This window comes from Rhinoderma darwinii, chromosome 1 (genome assembly GCF_050947455.1).
Source record: "Rhinoderma darwinii isolate aRhiDar2 chromosome 1, aRhiDar2.hap1, whole genome shotgun sequence".
Lineage (NCBI taxonomy): Eukaryota > Metazoa > Chordata > Amphibia > Anura > Rhinodermatidae > Rhinoderma > Rhinoderma darwinii.
The window spans coordinates 464,949,070-464,968,964 of NC_134687.1; the positions used below are offsets into that span (position 1 = coordinate 464,949,070).

The 19,895-nt window shown below is 40.6% G+C and overlaps 1 protein-coding gene across 1 annotated transcript in view; it reads right to left on the bottom strand.

Annotated features, from left to right (window-relative positions):
• The window catches only part of ADGRD1 (adhesion G protein-coupled receptor D1), a 717,614-nt gene that overhangs the window by 64,796 nt on the left and 632,923 nt on the right, over nt 1-19,895 (bottom strand). The window lies entirely within an intron of this gene.

A 19,895-nucleotide genomic window follows, 5' to 3' on the forward strand; every position in this document is an offset into this window, starting at 1 on the left:
GGCAAGCCATGCAAGCGGAAGATGTGCTGAATAAAGAGACTTGCCAGTCGGGGAGCAGAAGGTAGGCCAGTCAGCGGGATAAAATGTGCCATCTTCGAGAATCGGTCCACCACCACCCAGACAGTGTTGCATCCTGCTGAGGAAGGAACATCTGTGACAATGTCCATCGCAATGTGCTGCCAGGGGGAATTGGGTACAGGCAGAGGTTGAAGCAGGCCGGCAGGCTTGGAGTAACCTTGTTAGAAGCACACACCATGCAAAAAGAGACAAAGTCCACAACATCATTGGTTAGCGTGGGCCACCAGAAGTGACGAGCAATCAGGTCTTGGGTTTTACGAACACCGGCGTGCCCAGCCAGTTTAGAACTGTGTCCCCAGCGGATAATTCTTCTCCTGTCTGCCAACCGAACAAAGGTCCTCCCCAGACGGATGTTTCTAACCTGCAAAGGATTGGCAGTGACAATACAGGTCTGGTCTATGATACTTTGAAGGGACTCCACCGTGTCATCCGTCTCAAACGCCCTGGATAGGACATCGGCCCTCACATTCTTGTCAGCGGAACGGTAGTGGAGGACAAGTTTGAAACGGGTGAAGAACAAAGTCCACCTGGCTTCACAGGGATTTAGTCATTGGGTGGACTGAAAGTAGGTGAGGTTCTTGTGTTCGGTGTAGATTAGGATGGTGTGAGCTGCGCCCTCTAGCAGATGTCTCCACTCCTCCAGAGCCAATTTGATGGCCAGTAGCTCCCGATCCCCAATAGAGTAATTGCACTCTGCAGAAGAAAAAAGTCTCGAGTAGTAGCCACATACTACTACTGCCTTTCCTTTGGAGCTCCTCTGGTACAGAAGTGCACCTGCACCAACAAAAGAAGCCTCCACCTCCAATGAAAACTTCCGAGATACGTCACGATGATGGAGGATCGAGGCTGAAGTGAAGGCTTTTTTGAGACTAATAAATGCGGACTCTGCCTCTGGAGTCCACACCTTGGCGTTCACACCCTTCTTGGTAAGGGTAGAGATGGGAGCTGTCAGTTATGAGAAGTTTGGGATAAACTGCCGGTAGAAATTGGTGAATCCCAGGAAACACTGTATAGACCTCAGGCATAGGCCTTAATCGTAATAGAACTTGACGGACATGCATCCGATGAGTCGTCGGATCTGGGGAGAAAATCAAAATATCATCGAGATAAACTACAACACAGATATAGAGGAGATCTCGGAAGATATCATTAATTAATTCTTGGAAGACCGCAGGAGCGTTACACAGTCAACGACCGAGGCACTTGGAGTCCCATTGGAGAACCTCTCCAGAACTCTAGTCCAGGACTGGGGCATGCAGTCGAAGCCAAGGCAGGCCCAGCAGAACAGGATTGATAGCCTTGGGCAAAACAAGGAAAGAAATTATTTCAGAATGAAGGACTCCAACCTGAAGCCTTTACGGCTTGGTTTTAGAAACGATCGGGTCAGGCAGAGGCAGTCCATTCACTGAGGCAATAGCCAAAGATGTCTCCAGGGGAACTGTGGGCAACTGGAGATGATCCACTAGCTCCTTTTGGATGAAGTTTGCCACGGACACGGAGTCTAGATAGGCAGAAACCTGGTGCGTCCTCTCGCCGGATACTAGGGTCACAGGAATAGTCAACTTGGAACAGAATGCTTTATTTGGTACCGTTCCACCTAGGCGTATCTCTCCAACCAATACTAGGCACTAGGGTCTCCCTGGCCTCTGGGGACACAGACGAACAATATGGCCTCCGAGGCCGCAATACAGACAAAGTCCAGAAGTGTGTCTGCCTTGTCTCTCCTGGGTAGACAATTTGACAAAGTTTATCTGCATGGGACAACTGAGGAGGATAGTAAAGATTGCTGGAAAGTACAATCCAGCCTAGGAAGTACTCTCTCCCGGAGGACCTCTTGGGAATGCTCCCTCATGTCAACCCGGGTGGCAAGTAGGATGAGATTGTCCAGGTTAGATGGCAGATCGCGAGTGGCCAGCTCGTCCTTAATCCCCGAAGACAGTCCCTGCCAGAATGTGGCCACCAAAGCCTCTTTGTTCCAGGTTAATTCAGCAGCCAGGGTACGGAACTGAATGGCATACTCGCCCATGGAGAGTCTCCCTGGTGTAAGGTCATCAGGGATGCAGCAGCCGAAGAAACTCTCCCAGGTTCCTCAAAGATCGAGCGGAAAGTCCGTAAGAAGCACTGCAAGTAACGAGTTTCTGGCCTCTGATGTTCCCACAGAGGATTTGCCCATGCCAGGGCTTTGCCAGAAAGGGGAGAGATGATAAAGGCGATCCTAACGTCATCAGAAGAGAAGGCCCTGGCATGTAGTCTGAAGTGGATCTGGCACGGATTCAAAAATCCCCTGCAGGTCCTCGGGTCTCTGTCAGAGCGTGAAGGTAGCGGCGAGAAGCACAGGGGATCGGCACTGGTACAGACAGGAACTGTAGCCGGAGGAGCAGCAGGAATGGGTGTGGTGACGACTGTGTTTGGAGAAACCAGCCGATGGACAATGGCGTTCACAGACAGGAGGAGTTGGTCATGCCGTGACTGGAGATCCTCCATCTCGGCCAGCATGGCTTGTGTCGTCAAGGTGTCAGGTTGACAAGCAGGGTCCATGGCCTGAGCGTACGGTCACGGTTTGTGGGTATGTGGACCCACTAGGCCGCAATGCCGTAGCGGGAAGGCAGCTGGCCAAACAACAGAGCAAACCAGTAATACAAAGTCCCGCATTAGGGTACCTGGGAAGTCCTGACAGTGGCCGCAGCTCTGGCACGGTTGGAGGTGGGTGCAGCAGGTAATGCCAGAGGTGGCGGATGACAGCAGGTGGCGCAGGTTGCGCCAGATGTGGCGAATCACACCGGACGTGGAAGATGATACTGGACGTGGCAGATGACACAGGACATGGCGGATGACACAGGATGTGGCAAATGACAACAGGTGCACTAGACACTACTCCAACACTAGTAGGCCAGGAACAAGCACACAGCACGGGATACAGGAACAGGTAACAAGGCATGGGTAACAACTGCAATGGGAAACAATAAGGGACCATTTGCAAGACGGACTTGGGATACACTAACAACGCTCAGGCAAGGATCAGAAGGGCAGGGGCCTTCTTATAGTCTAGGAAATCATGTGAGTTGATGATGATGATTGTCTTCATGTGCGCACGCTGGCCCTTTAAGAGCGGGCACGAGCGTGCGCGCGCACCCTATGAGACACAGCGGTCATGCATCTCCGTCTGTATCTTCTGGACTGCGGTCTTGGGCTGGCCAGCGGGTTCCATGGCCTGAGCGTACTGTCATGGTCACAGGGTATGTGGACCCACTAGGCCGTAACGGAGAGGCAGCTGACCAGGTCTCAGTCTATACAAAAGTCTATAGCAGTTCGTAACACTCAGGTACCTGAACTAGTCCAGACAGTGGCTGTGGCTTCAGCACGGATGAAGGTCGTTGCTGCAGGTTGCGCCAGACGTGGCGGACAGTACAAGATGTGGCAGAAGACACTGGACGTGGCAGAAGACACGACATGGCAAACGACAGCAGGTGCAGTAGGACATGACTCCAACACTAGTAGGCACAGGAACAAGAACACAGCACAGGATACAGGAACAGGTAACAGGGCACGGGTAACAACTGGAACGGTAAACACTGAGGGACCATTTGCAAGACAGACTTTGGATATACTAACATCTCTCAGGCAAGGGTCAGAAGGGCTGGGGCCTTCTTATAGTCCAGGAAATCTTGTGAGTTGATGATGATGATTGTTTACATGTGCGTGCGCTGGCCCTTTAACAGCGGCACGAGCGTGTGTGTGTGTGTGTGTGTGTGTGTGTGTGTGTGCACCCTACGGGACACAGCGGACCGGAGCGGAAGTGAGCACTGGCGTCTCCTAGGAAGGAGATGGGCACCAGCGCTCACAGATTCCTTGGCTGTGGGCGTCAGGCGGTGAGTAAACCCGACGGCCCGTGGCCATGGACGCTACACCATGCATGGTCTATTCTAAACCCCTAATTTACACAAAACATTTGTGTTTATCAAGTTTGTGAAACTGATTTTTTTTTTGGTCCATCATTCCCAATAATTGTTAATAGTAAATAAATATATTTTAGATTTTGGTTGAGTAACATGTAGCATGCTGGGACATTCATTTAAAAAAAGATTTTGTGGCTCCAGTTTATGATATTTGACATAATGGGTTTACTTGCTTTTTAAATAAAAGTTCAGCATTATAGATCAAGAAGCCTGCATTGTTTAAAAATATTAAATTGCAACAGACCAAAGTACCAGCTCTTGTGCTTCATAATGGACTACACTGAGATGTCGTAGAATGCTGAATTCACGCATCAATACAATACATCAGGTCCCTTTCACATCGGTATTTTTCTCTGAGTAAGTCAGAAACTGATGTCAAATAGATCACACCCCACAAATACTAGGCACTAGGTGTGCACATGGTTATATAATTGCAAACCTGTTCCAAATGTAGATCTTCATATGAAGTAATGAAATATAGGAATTTTCACAAATTTTGGATCATCACTGAATACTAAATTGTTACTTTAAATGCATTGTCCAATTTAGGAAACCCATTTTTATACACCCTATTTGGGAATACTGAATTAATAGAGAGGGTTCCTCTTTTCAGGATCCAGATCTCTTGGCCAGAGTGCAGAGTAGTTACAAAAAGTGTCTCTCACTCTGGAGGATTTCCCCTGTGGTGGCGCTGCAGGGAAATTGAACACTAATTGCCAATATTGCCTACAGATTACAGCTGATCACTGGGGTCCCAGCAGGGGGACATTTTGTAATCTTCCTTTTGCCAGGGGACCCTTTCTAACAAGTAGGTATTGTCCAGAGTGGAGAACTCTTTAAGTGCTAACAAGTACTGTATTACATACATCAAAGAAAGACAACCAGTGTGTAAAAATATTCCTGTGATTTCTATATGGCCAGTGAATCATTTCATAATTGCTTAGAATGAAAAAAGTATTCCGATCAGCCCACTATATTTACTCATGCTGTTCATCCCGACGCACGCAATAATTTTAGTTGCCAATTCACCTTACTAGTAGACAGGCTTATAACATTCCCTAATTTAACTCCTTTCCCTGGCCCCCCTTTTACATTAGTCATGAGGACTTCACCCCTTCATTCAGCAGTATCCCCCACTCCTTGCACCCTAATTCACTTCTTGTCTGTCATACACAGATACTTGCTGGTGACCGGCTCATGCAGCTTTATATGTACTACTCCATGTGTATAAAAGATGGCTGGACCATTGTACTTAACAAGCACTTATTACATTGTGTCCTCCCCTTTTTCCTCATAGATTGTAAGCTCTTGCGAGCAGGGTCCTCACTCCTCTTGTTTGAATTGTATAGTTTTGTCAATATGTGATGTCTGATATTGTCTGTTCATGAAACCTCTAAATTGTAAAGTGCTGTGGAATATGTTGGCGCTATGTAAATAAAGATTATTATTATTATTATTATTAATAAGATTACTACTGGTAAGGGGAGCATTGCTTATTGACGTATTATATGGAAATCTGATTAAATCTCAGGATCATATGTCCATATAATGAAATCTAATACTAGTAACTATTGAATTTGTTACAAGAAAGGTATCTGAAATCCTTTTAATTTAACCCCTTAACGACCGCCCACCGTCTTTTGACGTCAGGCGGTGCAGGTACTCAGTCTACAGCGACGCCTTTTGGCGTCGCTGTAGTAGAGGGGGTTTAACGGCACCCTGGTGAAATCTGCACTAAAAACCGGCTGTAAGTAACAGGTCCGGTTCTTAGTGCAGCCATCAGGACCTGCCGATTTCGTCGTAACAGCATGTGACCGCTGTGACAGCCAATCACAGCGGTCACATGCTGTTACTGCGTACAGAGCCGCCGGGAGTGTCTAAATGACAGCTCCTGCTCTAAGAACGAGCTGTTGCTAGCAGCTCTGTTCTTAGAGCAGTGATCAGGAGCCAATAGTATTGGTTCCTGATCTTTTGTGATCACTATGAGATCCAATCATAGTGATCACTACTGTAAAATAAAAGTAAAAACATGTATCTGTTTCTCCTCACTGTTCTAGCTGTGGAGAGAAACAGATACAAGTGTGTGAGTGTCCCCACACAAAATCACTTGTTCCTCACACACAGTTTATTAAAAAAAGAAACATTTTTTTCAGTATTTTATAGTATATAGTATATACATATATATATAAATATAAATATATTTACTGTATATACTAAGAATTGCGGCCGCAAAAACACGTTCGTGTGCATGGGGCCTTAGACGGCGTAGGGTGCTGTTCTGGGCTTGGGTTTATGGTTTGTGTTAGGCGTAGGGTTTAGGTTTAGGTTTGAAAAAAAAATAAATAAAAAAAAAACAATAAAAAAAAAAAAAAAGTTTCATTCTTTTAGTGTTCTTAGTTGATTAGTTGATAAAAAAAAAATGTAAACCGCTAGTTCCATTTATTATTTGCGGTTTAGACTGTATTATCATTATGGCTGCCAGAAGATACAGCGTTGAGGAAGCCTATCAGATGCTATGCTCAGATACGGATTCTGCATCTGAAGTTGAGCTTTTAGGGTATGTGCACACGTAGTGACCAAAAACGTCTGAAAATACGGAGCTGTTTTCAAGGGAAAACAGACCCTGATTTTCAGACGTTTTTTGAGCAACTCACGGTTTTCGCTGCGTTTTCGCTGCGTTTTTTACGTCCGTTTTTGGAGCTGTTTTCATTGGAGTCTATGAGAAAACAGCTCCCAAAACGTCCAAAGAAGTGTCCTGCACTTGTTTTGACGAGGCTGTATTTTTACGCGTCGTCGTTTGACAGCTGTCAAACGACGACGCGTAAATGACAGGTTGTCTGCACAGTACGTCGGCAAACCCATTCAAATGAATGGGCAGATGTTTGCCGACGTATTGTAGCCCTATTTTCAGGCGTAAATCGAGGCATAATACGCCTCGGTTACGTCTGAAAATAGGTCGTGTGAACCCAGCCTTACTTGAAAGCGACAGCGAAAGTGTCGCTTCAAGGGATTCTATGGATATGAGACCCTTCACCAGTGATATGGGAGACGGCGCAGTTGCCACAACGTCCGTTCAAAGTGCAGTCCCTGAAATTGCACAACCCCACCAAACCGATTTAGTTTGGGATTTAGTTTATTTTCTCCCACCATAAATGACTGTATTGCTACTCCTGGCATAAGTCCCATTGTCAGTAATTTTTCACCACTAAATTATTTTAATATTTTTATTACGGACCAAGTTTTGGAACATTTTGTGCAGGAAACAAATTTGTATGCCAGGCAGTACATTGCCAATAAGCCTTCGTCACCTAATGCCAGGTTGTGGAATCCCACAAATTTCAAAGGGCGTCTCTCATTCCGTCAATTCATACCCTCAAAAAGTGCAAAATACGGGGTAAAGATCTACAAGTTATGTGAAAGCACTACTGGCTACACATGTGCATTTAAAATCTATGAGGGTAAAGACAGTGATTTTTTATCCACCCGGGTGCCCTCCAAATATTGGTACCACTGGGAAGATTGTGTGGGATTTATTGGCCCTTTCCTACACAAGGGGTATCATGTATACACGGACAGTTTTTATACCAGTGTGCCATTGTTTAGCGCCCTTCATTGTGCCAACACCGGAGCCTGTGGCACAATACGCAGGAATCGCAAAGGTTTCCCACGTCAACTTGTGGATAAAAAACTACGAAAGGGGGAGTCATGCACTTTTCAAATTGAGAAGATGCTGGCTTTAAAATTTCGTGACCGCAAGGACGTCTACATGATCAGCACTGTCCATTCAAGTGCAACAGCAACTATTAGAGAACGTGGGGCCTCTGCAGATAGACAAAAGCCTGTGTGTGTCATCGGCTATAACAAATTCAGGTTGCGATGCAGAACGCATTTGTCATGTACAAAAAATACGCGGGCAGGGCGACATTCTTTGAATTTCAGGAGAAAGTGATTGAAGATCTCCTATTTCAATCTGCAGACCAGAGAGTAGTCCATGAGTCAGAGGATGTACACCGACTTGTTGAAAAACATTTTTTACACCCCATCCCTTCAACATCTAACCAAAAATACCACAAAAAACGGTGTCGGGTCTGCAGCAAACGAGGACAGCGAAGTCACGATATTATTGTTCCGCTTGTCCTTCCAACCCTGGTCTATGCATAAGTCCCTGTTTTGTCCTTATCAATACACTATGGGCTTTATTACAGTTTTGTTCAGGTTTTTGGTGGACCTCTTACACCCGACAATACTTCTAGAAATAGCGACATTAATTTGGGGAGTAGTGGTCCTTTACTGTATCTATACATACGGTGTGGGACACTGCCCCTTTATATATTCTACAGGTGATTGGTTGTTTTGTGCACATGGCGGTTCCTACCTTGCCGGGCAGGGGCTTGTTATGGTGTACCGCGTCACTTGGCACATTCGTCCCTTATATAGGGATTGATTGAGCTAAAGAGACGTTGTATGACCAGTCACTTTGAATAATAAAGTCATTACGGACCTACAAATTTTCTTTCATCCTGTGAACATGCTCTAGTTTTCCACATAGCTGGATACATTCTTCCTCCTTTTTTTTTGATATATTGCCTTTTTCCGCCAACAGTTTAATAAATTTTCCCACTCTAACTTACTATATATCAGAGCGGGTTGATATACATAATGTCTATGGACTGACATGATTTCAGGACAGCTGCTTTCTTAGCACGACATAGTCATAGGGTGTAGAAACTGTTAGGGACATCTATTTCTCAATCTAGAAAAGTAGAATCCTCCCATTTTCTAAGCAAAATGTGTGTCCTGAAAGCCTCCGGGTGCTCCCTTCCTTTTGGGTCCTGCCGTGTGTCCAGGAAATACATTAGGGCCACAATGGGGATATTTTTGAACACAGGAGAAACAGGGTGATACATTTTCTGGTGCATTTCCTTATTCTCATGTCCTCTGTACAAGAAATCTGACCTTAAAATGACACATTTGTGAAAAAAAGTGAAATCAAATTTTCTTTCCACCTGCTTTGCATTAATTCCTGCGAAAACTGTGGGGTCAAAATACTTAGTACACACCTAGATGAATACCTTAAGCGGTCTAGTTTTCAAAATGGGGTCATTCATGGGGAGTTTCTATCTTTTTGGCAGCTCAGTGCCTCTATAAATGTGTAATGGGACCTGAAACATTTTCAAGCAAAATGTGTGTCCTGAAAGTCTTCGGGTGTTACCTCCCTTTCGGGCCCTGCCGTGTGTCCAGGCAACGCATTAGGGTCACAATGGGGGCATTTTTGAAAACAGGAGAAACAGGGTGATAGATTTTGGGGTGTGTTTCTTCTTTCTCATGGTCGCTTTACAAAGAAATCGGTCTTCAAAGTGATACTTTTATATAAAAAGTTTTTTTTTTTTAAATTTCACCTGCTATGCATTCAATTTAGCAAGAAACTGTGGGGTCAAAATACTCACTACATCCCTAGATAAATACCTTAAGGGGTCTAGTTTTCTAAATGGGGTCGTTTATGGGGAGTTTCTATCGTTCTGGTAGTTCAAAACCTCTCCATATGTACAGTGGGGCCTAAAACATTTTCAAGCAAAATATGAGACCTGAATGCCTCCGGTTGCTCCCTTCCTTTCGGGCCCTGCCGTGTGTTCAGGCAACGCATTAGGGTCACAATGTGGGCATTTTTGAACACAGGAGAAACAGGGTGATAGATTTTGGGGTGTGTTTCTTCATTCTGATGGTCGCTTTACAAAGAAATCGGTCTTCAAAGTGATACTTTTATATAAAAAGTGTTTTTTTATTTTATTTCACCTGCTATACATTAAATTTAGCAAAAAACTGTGGGGTCAAAATACTCACTACACCCCTAGATAAATACCTTAAGGTGTCTAGTTTTCTAAATGGGGTCGTTTATGGGGAGTTTTTATCGTTCTGGTAGTTCAAATCTCTCCAAATGTACAGTGGGGCCTAAAACATTTTCAAGCAAAAATGAGACCTGAATGCCTCCGGTTGCTCCCTTCCTTTCGGGCCCTGCCGTGTGTCCAGGCAACGCATTAGGGTCACAATGTGGGCATTTTTGAAAACAGGAGAAACAGGGTGATAGATTTTGGGGTGTGTTTCTTCATTCTAATGGTCGCTTTACAAAGAAATCGGTCTTCAAAGTGATACTTTTATATAAAAAGTGTTTTTGTTTTTTTATTTCACCTGCTATGCATTAAATTTAGCAAAAAACTGTGGGGTCAAAATACTCACTACACCCCTATATAAATACCTTAAGGTGTCTAGTTTTCTAAATGGGGTCGTTTATGGGGAGTTTCTATCGTTCTGGCAGTTCAAAACCTCTCCAAATGTACAGTGGGGCCTAAAACATTTTCAAGCAAAAATGAGACCTGAATGCCTCCGGTTGCTCCCTTCCTTTCGGGCCCTGCCGTGTGTCCAGGCAACGCATTAGGGTCACAATGTGGGCATTTTTGAAAACAGGAGAAACAGGGTGATAGATTTTGGGGTGCATTTCTTCATTCTCATGGTCGCTTTACAAAGAAATCGGTCTTCAAAGTGATACTTTTATGAAAAAAGTTAAATTATATTTTTTTACGCCTGCTTTGCATGAATTCTTACAAAAAAACTGTGGGGTCAAAATACTTATAACACCCCTTAATAAATACCTTAAGGGGTGTAGTTTTCAAAATGGGGTCACTTGTGGGGGTTCCACCATTCTGACACCTATGAGCCTCTGAAAACCTGGCTTGGTGCAGGAAAACAAAACGTACTTCAAAATTTATAAAATCATTACTAAACTTGTAAGTCTTCTAAATTGCTCCCCAAAAATTTTTTTTTTTCAAAAGTGCTGCCAAAATAGAGTAAAGCGATGGAAATATATATTTAATAAAAAATATTGTACAGTATGTATGTACATATGTGACATATTGCAGTTAAAAATAGGGAAAAATGATAATTTTTACAAAATTTCTTCAATTTTTCTATTTTTTCATTAATTTCCGCAAATCGTATCAGTCTACTTTTACCACTAAAATAAAGTACAACATGTGACGAAAAAACAAGGTAAGAATTACTTGGATATTCAAAACTTTCGCAGAGTTATTCTCTGATAAATTCAGACATACCAGATTTAACAAATCTGGCTTGGTCATTAAGGTCTTTTCAGGCCCGGTCATTAAGGGGTTAAGTTAAATTTATGTTTTGGTTACTTAATTTTATTCATTATTCTAACTATAACTAAATTTACATATTTTTTGTATTGACTTTTACAGTTTTAAAAAAAAAAGATTTTCCCACATATACATGCAGACATTGTTTCCACAGTAGCGCTCTGGTTTAAGGTGCTGTACAGTGGGTGCTCTTCATGCCCACTGGTTTCCCTTTTATGAGCAACATTGTTGCTTTTATTTAAAGTGCCAGTGTGTCAAGACAGTGACACCCATTCAATAACTTCCATTAATTCCAATTGTACGTCTGTGGGATGCCCTGGATTGGTAGCCAAGAACAAAGCTAGTCCTTTTGACATGTTGTAGATCAATTCTACTGGGAAAAAAAGATACAGGAACAAATATTGTACTACAAAATACTTTAATCTTTGCAAAAAAGACATTCTCTACTGCTTCTTATTATACGCACAGTAATTATTATAATCTACACAGGAAAAAGGGGTGTAAGTATGTCCGCCTGTCTTAAGGGATTGTGCACACAATTTAATAGAATATTGTAGAGTCCTGACTAATAGAATTAATGACCATGACTTTCATTAATTACCATTCAATCTTTAACTGTTTAGCATAATTTACTGCTTGTCTGAGCCCTGTTATATAAAGGATATACGTACTGTAATTATTTATTCTGATACATATCTAAATTGATAGGTTTTATTACAATGTTATTTATATATATACAAACGTGAAGTCTGTCTGGGTAGAGACAAATTTGTCCCATTAACATAGACTGACGTCCAATTTATTACACTTATAGATATCTCTGACTTACAATTGTGTGTGCCAATCTAATAGGTTAAGTTCTCGCTAGTGCTAGAAAGAAATGTGCCTTAGGCCAGATTCACACGAACGAGTGCAAACTCGGACGTGAAAAACTAAAGACTTGAGTCTATCGAGGGATCTGTGAAAACTGAAGAAAATACGACATGTTCTATTCCCCCAATGGACCCTTCACACGTTCCATTGAAACAACAGCCGTGTGAATGGCCCGATTGAAATACAAGTGTAAGTGTCGTTGTTTTAACGGCCGTCACACGGACGTATACTAAGGCCGTCTGAATTCGGCCTTACACATATAACATAGAAGTTGGTGGCAGAGAAGAACCAGTAGGTCTATATCGTTTTCCCATAATTACAGACAAGCAATCCCTTTTTTAAATGTCATCACTTACCATCACAAGCCATTGCTATTACATTGTCTTTAAAATCACTGAACTCACACTACTGGGTCCTATCAGCTTTGATTGTATGGCATAAAGTGGTAGCAGCATTACAAAATTCAGTGCTGATTAATTCCATAATATATCTCTACAAGGGTTTCAGATCTCTTTTTTTTTTCTCTCTTCCCTTTACACAGCCATGGAGTAAAAGCTCATGTACATGATTGCATTTGGAAGCCTCATTGCATGGATCTTGAATATAGTGGTAATCCACCTGAATGGATGCATAGATACCCCTGTATAAAAAACACAGCATGCTCCATCAGATGCCATACATGGGATAAAGTCTCCTCTATACTGATATTATTCCTTCTAGAAGAAATCTTAGCCTGAGATATGGTACTCCACGTGGAACAATATGGTCTGAAATATGATATGTTAAATAGTACTATATTGCGCACCATATTATCAGGCATAAATAACAAAATTCTGTCTGCCTGTGGCCGCCATTACAGAATAGAGATTTATATATTCAGTTTCCACTGAACTAAATTATAAACTGGTATTCAGTAAACTGCTAAGCCTCCTCTAGCGGTGGCTGCAGAGATTAACTCAATGGCTGTTTCAAGGACAGTAGGGGATTTGCATCTCTCACCCCTATAAAAATATATTATGGAATAAATTAACGCAGAAATTGAGTTTACAGCCCCTTTAAACCACATTGGTAACAATTCTATATACAACAGATTTCATCGTTTGAAGAATTCATAATTTCACCAAGGGGAAAACACAAATCTAAACCCTACTGGTTACGTGTCCTAATAAAAAGAAAAAGTAAAGGAATTGTTGAATGAAATTATCTTGAACACTTCTATTTTTTAATAATCTTTCCATTTTACTGTTTCAGGAGACGTGAGGTTTAAAGTTGACAAATCACTGTTTTTAATGTTGTTTTTAGTATATAAATAAGACAACTCTTGAGAGTTAAAGTGTAGCTGAACGTTCGACAAACTTCTGACATGTCATAGAGATATGTCAGAAGTTTGGAATGGTGGGGGTCCGAGCACTGAGACCCCCACCAATCGCTAGAACGAAGCAGTTGAAGTGCTCGTGTGAGTGCTCAGCTGCTTCGTTTCTGTTCGGCTTTTTCCGGAAAGCCGATGTATCGGAGTACGGGCTCATAGACTTTGTATTGAGTCCGTACACAGATACATTTATTTCCAGAAAAAGCCGAACAGACACGAAGCAGCTGAGCGCTCACACGAACACTTCAGCTGCTTCATTCTAGAGCTTGGTGAGGGTCTCAGTGCTCGGACCCCCACCAATCCAAACTTCTGACATGTCACTATGACATGTCAGAAGTTTGTCAAACGTTTAGCTACACTTTAAAGGTCATCTCATTTACCTTTACAATGAATATTGTGAACACTATTATTGGTCCCACAATCCTGTAGGAGACTAGAAAATTCTGACGTGCCTTTTTATTCATGATATATTCCCACTACCAGAATTGGCCAATCGATTACTTTGAAACAAAATAAATAAAGTCAAACAGGTTAATTCGCTGAGGACATGCACATTTGGGATGCTCAATAGGTTTGGACGCAGTATAGATGGCGTTCACACTTCAAGTGTTAGAATGCAAAAAAAAAAAAAAATGTGACTTTCAACAAAAATATGCATCTGTGGATAGTATTACAGAATGAATGACAGACGTTCACTGATTTACATGATCATAGGAGCATAAGCTTCATTATACAGCATTCCACACAATGCAGTACACACTTTGCTACTCTTGTCATCAATTATAATGTCATCTATTAAGAAAGGAAATCATATTTCCCAGCATTATTCAAAAATATAGAGTACTATAGAAGGTATATGGTATCCTCCCCGCTTTTTCCGTTTTTTTTATTGTGCGCTGTGCCATTGTTCAGCTGTCACAGCAGATGCACGCTTTTATTCAACAGTTTGCTTTTCATCAACAAACCAAATAAAGCTACGACTGAATGAGACATTTCTTGATAGAGATTGAAGGCAAAGGTCAAGTGATAGCGTTCAGAGGCTGCCTACAAGGATTCAATTTTAGAAGAATCCATTTTCACAAATCTATTCCAGATCGCAAATCCAAGGTAAAATAAAAGACACCGCGTAACTATCTTCTTTAGAAAATAAAAGGCATCATAAGAACATTTTACGTTTTTTATGAGGATAATGAACCATCTAAACATAGGATGATATTCTTCTAATTTACATATCTAGGAAGCTGATATTCACTTCAGTAAAGGATAATGTCTGATACGAAAGACACAAAAATGAAGCATCTTTTGCAGTGATTACATCATAAAAGACTGTACACCCTACTGTACATGATCTGTTGTATATCTTTATGTTTAATGTCAGAGTTGTTGTTTTTTGCATTATATATTTATAGTATTTGAATGCAATAATTTATCGGTATATTCTTATTAAGTTAGTGATTCAATACAACGTATCTTTATACCATAAACAGTTTTCCTATATTTATGGGTCAATTTAAAGAGGCTCTGTCACCACATTATAAGTGCTTTATGCTAATGACTTTCTTAATGGACAACTGGGCGTGTTTTACTTTTTGACCAAGTGGGCGTTGTAAAGAAGTGTATGACGCTGACCAATCAATGACCAATCAGCGTCATACACTTCTCTCCATTCATTTACACAGCACATAGTGTTCTTACTAGATCACTATGTGCAGCCACATACACAAACATTAACGTTACTCAAGTGTCCTGACTGTGAATAGACATCACTACCAACCAGGACGTGATGTCTATTCAGAATCTGACACTGTCAGGACAATTCAGTAACGTTAATATGTGAGTAAGTGACTGCACATAGTGATCTAGCTAGATCACTATGTGCTGTGTAAATTAATGGAGAGAAGTGTATGACGCTGATTGGTCACTGATTGGTCAGCGTCATACACTTCTCTCCACAACGCCCACTTGGTTAAAAAGTAATAACACGCCCAGTTGGGCATTAAGAAACGAATTAGCATAAAGCTAATATAGGTCATAACTCCGTCAAAAATGATCATTTTTCTAAATAAAAAACACTGCTGTAATCTACATTACAGCGCAGATCACATTATGTACAAGATAGGGCACTTATAATTTGGTGACAGAGCCTCTTTAACGCAGACAATATTGAAAAAGTCTATTAATTATTACTCAATTATCTCTAAAATTACAGAAGTTTCTTTAAAAAAAAACAAACAACAAACTACATTTATTAGACTTCAATATGCTTCCTGTCAATACATATTCCTTGAGGTTTGATTCCATGGACCAAAGCTGCAATATCATTTATTTTTCTGTACTCTACCATAATCAAAGGTCAATGTTTGGAGATTAATGTACACGGCCCATCCATGTACACTGCTATTAGGACATAATGTCATTACTTATCTATTGGATACTGCTAGCAATTCATGGGTAGACATACTGGCTTGGTTTTAGTCAACCCTTTGTTTTGACTATGGTTTGTCTCTCTGCAATAACTTCCCAAGTAACAGAGTCTTTGATGGAAAAAGTTTGAGTTCCATCTGAGATGGGCACTTCCCTTAACCCCTTCCCCCCAATCACGTACAGTTACATAGTCAGCGCTAGTGTAATAGCGCCTTTTCACATAACTTTACGTGATGTGATGGAGCGGGCTCAGAATCTGTGCCAGCGCCATCACCAGCAGGTTTCAGCCCACAATTGTACCTATAAAAACTACAGCCCGTCCCGCAAAAAACATGCCCTCACAGCTTTTTTGATTGAAAAATAAAAAACGTATGGCTCTCAGAATATGGTGACGCAAAAAATAAATGATTTTAAAATAAAAGTAATTTTATTGTGCAAACGCTGTAAAATATAAAAAAAACTATATATCGTATCGACCCACAGAATAAAGTAAAACTGTCATGTATAGCGCACGGTGAACGCCGCAAAAAAAAACAAAACTAAAAAACATTGTCAGAATTGCTTGTTTTTGGTCATCTTGCTTGCCAAGAAATGGAATAAAAAGTGATAAAAAAAAATCACATGTACTCCAAAATAGTACCAATGAAAACTACAGATTGTTCCGCAACAAATAAGCCCTCACACAGCTCCGTTGGAGAAAAAATAAAAAAGTTCTGGCTTTATATATCTCAGAATATAGTGACGCAAAATGTACAGGGGTGTAGTTTCCAAAATGGGGTCTCTTTTGGGGGTTTCCACTCTTTTGGACCCTGTTGCAAACGCGACATGGCACCAAAAATCAGTACAGCAAAATCTGTGATCCAAAATCCAAATGGCGCTCCTTCTATTCTGAGCCCTGTTATGGGTTTAAACAGCTGTTTATTACCACATATGGGGTATTGCCGTAATCAGAAGAAATTGCTTTAAAAATGTTGGGGTGCCTTTTCTCCTTTATTCCTTGTAAAAATTAGAAATGTCTAGGTTTTTTCAGAAAATAAATTATTTTTCATTTTTACAAACCAATTCAAATAAATTTAGCAAAAAAACTGTGAGGTCAAAATGCTAACTATAGTCCTCGATTCATTCCTTGAGGGGTGTAGTATTCAAAATAGGGTCACTTTTTGGGGTTTCCACTGTTTTGGCAATATAAGACCTCTTCAAATCTGACATGGTGCCTAAAATATATTCTAAGAAAAAGATAGCCCCAAAATCCACTAGGTGCTCCTTTGCTTCGGGAGCCTGTGTTTTCGGTCCAGTAGAAAACTAGAGCCACATGTGGGATATAAAAACTGCAGCATCTTGGCAATAAATATTGAATTGCATTTCTTGCGTAAAACCTTCTGTGTTACAGATTTCTTTTTATTACCAATGAATTTTTGAAAAAAAAAATGAAACTTGTACATTTCAGCTCTACTTTGCTTTAATTCCTGACACCAGAATGGTTAAAACACTTTCTGAATGCCGTTTTGAATACTTTGAGGGGTGCAGTGTTTTATGGGGGTTTCAAATATATATGCCCCTCAAAGTCACTTCAGAACTGAACTTGTTGCTGAAAAAATAGCCTTTTGAAATTTTCTTGAATATGTAAGAAATTGCTGCTAAAGTTCTAAGCCTTGCAACGTCCTATAAAAATAAAAGGTGGTTCAAAAAAACTATGCAAACATAAAGTAGACATATGGGAAATGTTAATTAGCAACTATTTTGTGTGGTACTACTATCTGTTTTACAAGCAGATACATTTAAATTTAGAAAAATCATAATTTTTGCAAATTTTCTCTAAATTTTGGTGTTTTTCACAAATAAGCAATGAATTTATCGATCACCTTTTTCCACTAACAATCTCAGAATTGCTTGGATAGGTAACAGCATTCTAGAGTTATTACCACATAAAGTGACACGTCAGATTTAAAAAAATGGAGCTGGTCGTGAAAGCCAAAATGAGCTTGGTCCTGAAGGGGTTAAACACGAAATGGTTTTCTGTTTTGAGTATTCGACATGAATAACATCTACCACATGCTTTAAAGCCTGATCCTGTTACAAAGAAATTTTGTGCGGCAGCTGTCTAGTTAGTAAAACAATTCTTGAATTGTTGGTGCCACTTTGGGGTCAACGGTAAATATTGACCTATTTCCTTGACCTGTTTTAAAAATGGCCAATATTTTGTATCCAGTCTTTACCTGCTTGATTATGTTATTAAGTGATAATTGGGATTTTTGAAATTCCCTCCTCTATGGTTGGTGTATGTTTCTCCAGCGCTTCTTTATATATCAGTGTATGACGTGGATAGTTTTTCACTTCCCCCTTAGTGACTGTAAAGTAGTCTGTTCATATCACATATTAATAAATTGACTTTCAAAACTATCCTTTTAGGTATATTTGTTAGCCGGAAAAGGGATGCAAAAGCTACTCATAATGATGAAGCTGTTTGATTCAACCTGCTTGTGGAAGCTTTTAGTGGCAATTTTGTGTTCTGCTATATACTGTATAGTGAGATGTAGAAAAATGTTTTATCTACTTTAAGTTGGAATAAACTCCTTCATGTCCTTCCAGAAGAACTCTACGTCATCTATGAGGCATTTACATAGAACCAGGTGCCCCCGAAGCTCCCCGCCTGGAAATATGGTGGTACATTCCCAGCTCCCCATATAAAGTTTAGCATTGCTGTGTAGTATTCAACATTTTGATCATAGTTTATTATGAGGAGGTTATTTGCATTATGTGCAGGCAACTTTAATATCTCTACAGATTAAATAATCTTTATGTGCATAAGCCGGAGGGGAGTTGATAACATGTAAGAGCTTTTAAATAAATAAAATATAAAAAATGAGAGGCTGAAATGCTTGTCACTGAACGTATGTTGACGAAGGATCTATCATTTCGTTTTACTACTTCTATAGGTCTCTATATTTCTATTTTTATGTATTTTTGGCTATTTTTGTCAACATTGCCTTTATTTATTGCACACGTACGTGTAAGTGTGTTAGACATATTGTAAATAAAGTTGGTATTACTTTATCTTTTAGTATTTACACTTCTAAAAAGACTGTGGGAATCAGGTAGTTTTTTCTTATGAGTTATAAATTGGATATCTCCATATGTTTTGCTCTGTAATAGACATCTAAAGACAGCTACACCACGTAAGTTATTAAACAAGGCTATGTGCCAAAAATAAAAAGTCCCTGACAAAGAAAACAGAGATTTCAGACATGGTGAGTGATCACAGTCAAGTGGACACTTATCTGATTGTGCCTGTGTTTTTACTTACGTCTTCCTGAGATTCATATTAAAGATTTCTGCATTTCCTATCAATATCTATTACCACAGAAGAAGCACAATTAACCCCATGTGGACCACCGAGTTGCTACATCATAGGCAAGTAGTTACACTCCATACATTTGTTTAATAACACAGGTGTAGGGCTTTTTTGTGTGTGTTTCTATGTAGCTCTAGAGGTCCTGTATATTGGGATGTGCTATATAGTGTCCTGCATGGAGATTGCCATTTGTGCACGTATTGACGCTATTTCTTTTTAGTGTCTTAATGGTGTTACATACTTGGCTATGGTCTAGCAGTCCCTGTGTCCTAGTAGTGACCCGCAACTAGAAACTCTTCAGAGGAAGACCACCTAGAAATTCTAGTGCAGCAAAGGCCTTACCTCCTTTTTGGGGTTGAGTGAACATTATGTAATCCCTACCTCATTATAGCCTGTATTAATGCTACAGATAATTTATTATACAGGTCCTTACCATTGCTCTTCCGCATTTTAATAAGATAGTCTGACACTTCCCAAAATCCTGCCGTCTCATTGAGGACCCGGACAGATATCAGCTCAATGTAAAATGGCATGAATGTTTTGGAGCAGACCAGCATATGAACAGCATAAAAAAACGGTCTATTGGATACTGCTAATTGACTTGAATTTGGTTGTATCTCTATCCATTCAGAACTAGTCAATAAACTCTGTACAAATACTGTTCAAGGTCAGTTGCAAATTATTTTCTATGA